Raw genomic sequence first — 8,046 nt, forward strand, 5'->3', positions numbered from 1 at the left:
GGGGACAAGTGCGGTGTGAAGGGTTGCAACACAGATTGAAACCGGGTTCACAGTGTTCAGCATCGACTCATTTTGTGCCTTTGACCCTTTCTCAAACTGAACAACAAAAAAACAAACTTGAAACACTCTAACAGAAGGTGGCAGCAGGGGTGTGAGTTAATATATCTCGTGATATGATGTGCACCAATCAACTGTTCCAAAAAATGTATTCTGGTGTGATCAACGCTACTTCTTTTACATATATGGGCAACGCCTACAGAGGTGTAAGCGTATGAAATCTGTCAATCCACTCAACCTATAGACAATGGTTGCAGCGATCATTGCTGTTTCATTTAGATATGAAATGTCCCTGTTATGTCCGTTACTATCTCACCAATAAATTGTCCGATGCGATTTATGTGGTTCCAATGCACAAAGATATTTAATAGAAAAATATAGCAGAATTACAGCAAACTATGATGAAGTATAAGAAAGTATCAAAATTCATAAGTATAAACCGATACATTACACAGAGCATCCTGGATCATCAGTCCTGAAGTCTGTGTTGGCAAAGAGGCTGGGGCTGCTTCAGTTGCTTTGTTTTATACAGTTTAGATTACAAAAAAACAGTGATGATGTCATAATGTACACAAAGATAAACTAAGGTCTTTATCATTGGCTCAGGGTTTAAGATAGTTCAGTACAATGCAAATCATAGGTCGGTTCAAAGGATTCTTCTCCAATGGTGGGGGCAAAAGCTGAGCACATGTCTTTCCTGAGGGAACTGACTCAAACTGATTTGAACTAACCCTTTTTACAAAGTATTTTTGAGTATGAATCTTATACTAATCATAACTAGCGATTGCTATGTGCCATCGCTTCTCCGAAGGTGTCAGATTCCTACTGGTAAAAGGTAGATTAATAGAAGACCAAACACCATACATTTCTTAAGATTTGAACCATAAATACCTTTAATATAAATTTATCTTTGTATAAATAACCTGTAACTAGTACTAATAAAATCACGTGAGTTGGAACTTTATTAAAAGTAAACTATTTACAAATGTACATGTGAATCTAAGTGTATGTGCTGTGTTTTCCTATGTGATTGCGCATTTAACATTTGTACGCCGGTGCGTAAAATTCGCAATCGCACAGGATTTTATAATAAGTGATATTTATTAATTTAAAATAAGTTCATCCAATTATTCAACTTCAACACTCCACACACAAAGAATAGTGTATTGTTACATATAGAGAAAACTAATAAATACATCTGCTATTATTGCACAGATACACAAATTATGCAAGATATATAAGGTTTAACTTAGGCTAAATACAACTTTCCACAACATAAGATATAAAGTCCAAGTGACAATGGTTCTAATTCAGAGCGATACGTACACCCGTTTGCATAGCATATCTGTGCATTTTTTCACACTGCGCATGCTCGGAAAGTAAATGTATGCAACTGTGGCTATACAGACCTGCACATTTTTGGCACATACGACTCCTTACACCTGAAGAGGTGTGACGGAGGAGGGAAGGGGTGTTCTAATGTAGGCAATGTACAGTAAGGGATGTTCAAGCAATTGCATCTGGATTCAGAATGGGAGTCACAGATACGCCTGAAAAGAGTTTTATTTGCGGGTGTTCAGGTGTATGTAGTGGATGATGATGATGATGATGACAAACACCCAAACTAGCAAACTGCTTGCAATTAAAGGGCTAAAGTAGTTGCTCGTCCATAGATTAAGATTTGACAAATGTATTTGTAGGGAAGATAAAAATAAATAAATATTTGTTTGTATGCATGTCAGGAAGTTATTCCTGCTGTATTAGCTAGTTAATTTAAGTTTACATGAAGCTTCATAGCAATTATATTCCAAACATATAAAATAAAAGGTTTCTTTTGCAAGTTAGACACGTGTCTGAGGGGTGTGTTTGCTAATCATTCCGACCTAAACGCAATTTTAAAATATACATTCACTTATGTGCAACTCTTTGTAGCACAAATTACACTTAAACTTGCATTCTACTCTGAATCAGGCCAATGTGTCTATAAAAAAGTCCAATAGGCAAAATCCATAATCCCCATATTTTGTTTTCATATTCTGGACCTGCTAGTTGCACAACAAAGGTAAGGTAAAACTCACTGCTCTCTACTACTGACTTTGACAAAATTGTGTTGGAGGGTGACAGGGATTCCTATATATTAGGATTACTGCTTTCATTTTCTTATTTCAGATGCTGAAGCTGGGAAGTGGTGTTAAGTATTGTGTAAAACACACAGTATTAAATAGTGACCTGCATATATGAAAATGACTAAGGGGGGGTGAAGATTTTTATAGCTACTATATTAGCCCCAGGCTAGTGCTAAGGGTTCTAAGCACCATGTTGCTGCTATCTGGCACGTGGTTATGCTGATAACATGTTTAATCAATATATGCAGGTGTTTTGGGACATCTGGAATTGGCAAGGAAAGAAGGATATATTTAGGGTTTCGTGGGACAGGTATATTGGTGATGATGGATATTAAGGTAATAATATCAGTCTAGAGTGGCTGTTGTTTGCATCAGATGTACAGAAATGACCATTTGCCCGCTATTTCTTTAGTATGCTTTCAATTTTTTGGAGCCTGGTTGGGACATAGTACCAATAGGATTGTAATTTATTGGCCTTTTGCCTTTTCTTTGATACGGATGTGTATGGAAGATATGGAGACCCCTTCACAAATATCAGATCACTCATCTGGATCCAGCACATTGCTGAAGTCTGTCACCCATTTAGCTTTGTGAAGTGTTTGAGCCAGGCAGGAGTGCGATGTAAAGCATCATGATAAGACCACTGGAGGAGTGATATGGAGGCAAAATGTTCAAAGAGTAGAGACATCTGCTAAACAGATTATAGTCATTAGATAAAAGTTTCTTATCTGTAGGTGCTGGTGGCACTGTCCAATAAAGACCAATGACTGTCCAATGTGCCTCATTCAGGTCGGAGAACTGCAGAAAAACACCCAGTTGTGGGAGGTCATTTAGAAATATGATGCCCGTCAGACCATAATAGAGACATTTGAGGGGACCCAGAAGAGGCCAAGAGAGAATGTCAGAATGTCCCATAGAAGAGCGAGATGGGGTTAAATTACTAGGCCTGCAGCAAGTAGATCAAAAAGATAAGGATAGCCAAATGATTTAGTGGGAGACTCTGAGCCCGAGACAACAAGAGCAAGGCATTAATGGGTAACATACCCAAAATGCAAAGTGTTACTTTATTTTGCATAAAGATACAAAAAACAGACATAAGACATTACATTCAGGTGTACTGTGTCCCATCGCAGATGAAAGCACAATACACCGTAAAACATAATCAGACATACTTCTAGTACAATACAAGACATATGGCACAAGATCCTACACTACACATTAAGTACTGCACTATTCATGCATCACTTTAACAAGACAGCAGTTTCAACAAGTAGTGGATGTGAGGGGGGGATAGGTGAAGGGGATCAGAGGGGGGGGGGAATCACATGACTGAAGCTTTATTGATAAACAGACACATATAAGGGGAAGGGGCATAAAGAAAAGACAGTCAACAAAACTTCAAACAGTGTGCTAGGATAATGGGATGGAGGGAGTAAGGGAGGGGAAGTCATAGAAGCAAAGCTTCATTGAAAAAAACATACACATATAGGGAAAATAAAAAGAAGTAGAAGAATGAAGTACTCTTCTTCCTCAGGGTTGTCCATTGTGTTGTAGTCGCTTGGTAAGCTGTGGATCAGCTGGTGACAGTCCTTGATGGGCAGCCTCTCTCTTTTCAAAATGAGGCGATTTCTGGCAAGCCATAAACAGTTCATAAGGCACCAGTCGTCCTGGATTGCCCCATAAGTGTGGGTCCCAGGAAGTAATCCATATAATGCTGAATGGTATGAAACTGAAGACCTGGGCAACCTGCCTCTGAGTTCATCTTCCAGGGCATCCAACAGTGTCTGTGCATAGGGGCAGTCCCAAAATATATGCTGATTTTTTTCCTGTTGATAATGCACCAGGGGAAAATAACATATCTGCACAGTTCCAGGAGTGCATGAATGTCCTGAGAGGCAACCCTCCCTGGATAGCCATCCATGCCAATTCTTTAGGTCTATTATTTAGCCTCTTAGAGGCCACATTCTCCCCAACATGTTTTGCAGTTGCTGCAGGGAGCCCTGAAACAGAATCCATCACATCTTAAGCTCTGATGTGCTTGTGGATAGGTTTGGGCTTGTACAAGTACATTCAGGTAGAACCAGGTAGTGGTTCAGTAAGGGAAGGAGCTGTCCCACTTGTCCCATCCAAGGCCCCTCCATTAACCCTTGTTCTTTTTATAGAGAGGAGGATGTCTAAGGCTATTCTGACAGTTATTGTTAATGTAAAAATAAGGGACAAGAAGGTGCCATTTTGGATGGGGAAAGATGTACAGATGCACCCATTCACCTAGACAGGAGTGGATGTATCATTATTGTATAATGCTTACATAAAAGTGAGAAACTTCTCCTGAATAAAATAGAAAGCAAGAGCCTTCATTCATCATAAGGTCCAGCAAATGCTGTCAAATGCCTTGTTGGCATCTATAGATAGAAATAAAGATTGGCTCATTAACATGGTCAATCAAATCTATGATACGCCTGGTGCTGTCCATGGTGTGGCGGGCAGGGATAAAGCCCACTTGATCCGGGTGAATCAGAGATAGTAGTGTTACGTCTATCGGCTAAGATTTTAGTGAAAATCTTCAGATTGCCATTTAATTAGGTGTTAGGTTGGTAACTACCGCAGTGGGAAGGATCTCTGCCTTCTTTAGGAATAACCATAATCTTAGCCCTTATAGAAGCAGGTCATAGGTCCCGCCCTCTAAAACGGAGTTGAATAATAATGATCATTTCAGTGCCAGTATAGTACAGTAAAGGAAAGTCATCTAGATTTGGGGAGGGGGGTGATTAGCCACTTTCATGGAACGGAGAATATCATCTGTGTCTTTATAGATTTTATAATTTAGGAAAGTGACATCCTCAACGGAGAGCTTGGGCAGATAACCCATAGAGGGAGAAAAATGCTGTGAAGGTGTCAGTTAGTACTGTGCAATCAGAGGGGTTAAGAAGTTGCCAGGTGGACTCCTTTCTAGGCACGCTAGACAGATCCAGCTGTATAGAGACACTGGAATGGTGGGTCTAGGCGAATGGATGTACATCACCCCTACTTACTTTAATGGTGAGTTTGGTATAAAATCAATACAAACATTAATATAAAATACATCAATGTATCAGTGAATCTCTGTGAGAGTGAGAGTAATACATATATAAATTAACTGTCGATCCATTGAGTATTCGCCAAGAGTCCAACAAAGAGTATTCCTAAAAGAAAATAGTAAATATCTTTATCGATTTCATTGATTGGCCCGACGAGGGAGAGGGGGGGATAGTGTGATCTGTCTAGACCAGTGTTTTTCAAACCCAGTCCTCAGGACCCTGAATACTGCATGTTTTCAGGTGACAAGGGAAATAATTATACCACCTGTGGATCTGTCACAATGTGTCAGTCAGTATTGAATATACCTGTGCTACAGCAAGGCGATATGGAAAACATGCACTGTTAGGGGTCCTAAGGACCAGGTGTAAGAAACACTGGTCATGACCAAGATCCAGAAGCATGCTAAAATTCCCCTGGGCACGCATGTCAATCTGTTAAAAAAGGGATCTGCACTGTGTTTGGAACATAGCAGCAAACAAGGGAACTAACGCTCTAATCTAAAATTCCAACAACTATGATGAACCTAAATAGACAAAATAGATCCGATCAGACTTCAAATGGTATCATCTCCTTTGTCAAGCAGTCAGCTAATTTCCTTTGTAGCACCCTCTGACACTCTCACTTCATTTGACCCCACAAATGAAGAGGAAGTTTTTACTCTCTTCTCATCTTCCTATTCTACCTCCTGTTCTCTTGATCCCATTCCCTCACAAATTGGTAGGTCCCTGTCTCCTGTGCTCATTCCACCTCTAACTAACATCTGTAATCTATCTCTCTCTAATGGTATCTTTCCATCACTATTCAAGCACGCAGTGATTACTCCTATTTTTAAAAAACAAAATTCTGACCCAAACTCTCTCTCAAATTAGCGCCCCATCTCACAGCTCCCATGATCCTCCATGCTTCTCGGGACAATAGCCTACACTCATCTCACACGCTTTCTTACAGCAAACAACATACTGAATTCTCTTCAGTCAGGCTTTCGCTCTCAACACTATACAGAGACTGCACTGACCAAGGTTGTCAATGATTTGATCACAGCAAAAACTCTCTTCTAATTCTCCTGAATCTCTCTGCTGCATTTGACACTGTTGACCACTCTCTCCTCATACAAACGCTACAATCCCTTGGTCTTGAAGGCACTGTCCTATCCTGGTTCTCGTCTTCCTCCTACCTATCTAATCTAAAGATGTTCACTGACCCCCGTGTTCTGGTGTTGGTTTTGGATTTGGATTATCTTTGTGTTTTGGTTTTGGCAAAACTGCCCTTGCGTGTTTTGGATCCCGATTTTTCTCGAAAATCTCTATTTATTTATTTTTTGCTAAAATCACATATTTTTGCTTCCCCCCCCCCCCCCCTACATTATTATTAACTTCAATAACACTAATTTCAAGTCATTTGCAGTCTATTTTGACCACCTCACAATTCACAATATTATTTTCATACACTTTCAAACAAAGACTGCAGCGACCTGGCTGGATGCTAAGCGACAAAGCAATGACACAAACACACGGCAGATCATAGCACATCTAGGAAACATTGCCACACAGCAGTGTCAGTAAAGAAAAGTGGTGCAAGATGAAATTGTCCTTGGATCATGAAATCAGTTATGGTTCATTTGATCGCTCCACCCATTCCGTGGATAACTGTGGTAATTCTACAGCTAAAACATGGCGACGAACGCTGACCTCCCACACCCCCCCCGGGATGCGTGCTTTTATGAGACCCAGACCAATCCAGGGTGCCAGACAATGCACTGAAAAGAGTCATTGTAATTCACAGCAAAAAGCAAGTTCATCACTGAGCATCGAATCAGCCCCAATTCTCAAAAAATTACAATATAGTTAGGTACCTTTGACGTAAAGTGCAGATTACAAACACTTTGTGCAATACTGATGAAATAGCAGCAATGGAAGGTAATACATATACACGTCTATTTAGACATCCATGCTTACATTACTTCTGCAAGCAACATTGTTTTTTGTTAATAAAACTGTTGTCTTTATACCGTTCAAAAAAATTTAAATAATCCTTCATCATTCTTTGGATGTTGATAGTAGGATCAGGTAGAGTTACAGCAGATGTGTCACTAATTCTGGTCAATTCTTTTACAGTAGACAAGACCAGATGTCAAAATGTTGTGCTGAGTCATCTGCATCATACCCATTGATGATGCAGATGACTATTATTTGTATTTCAGCAATGACAATTAGCAATGGAGCTCTCCTCTTTGTGTTTTTCCTATATAACACAGTACAATATGACTGCAGATATAGAAGACCAAGTCTGCCAGACCTATTATTTGTATTTCAGCAATGACAATTACCAATGGAGCAATGGCGCTCTCCCTTTGTATGTTACCTATATAACACAGTACAATGGGACTGCAGATATAGAAGACCAAGCCTGCCAGACCTATTATTTGTATTTCAGCAATGACAATTAGCAATAGAGCTCTCCTCTTTGTGTTTTTCCTATATAACACTGTACAATGTGACTGCAGATATAGAAGACCAAGCCTGCCAGACCTATTATTTGTATTTCAGCAATGACAATTACCAATGGAGCAATGGCACTCTCCCTTTGTATGTTACCTATATAACACAGTACAATGGGACTGCAGATATAGAAGACCAAGCCTGCCAGACCTATTATTTGTATTTCAGCAATGACAATTAGCAATAGAGCTCTCCTCTTTTTTTTTTCCTATATAACACTGTACAATGTGACTGCAGATATAGAAGACCAAGCCTGCCAGACCTATTATTTGTATTTCAGCAATGAC

The sequence above is a fragment of the Mixophyes fleayi genome, chromosome 2 (genome assembly GCF_038048845.1).
Source record: "Mixophyes fleayi isolate aMixFle1 chromosome 2, aMixFle1.hap1, whole genome shotgun sequence".
Taxonomy (NCBI): Eukaryota; Metazoa; Chordata; class Amphibia; order Anura; family Limnodynastidae; genus Mixophyes; species Mixophyes fleayi.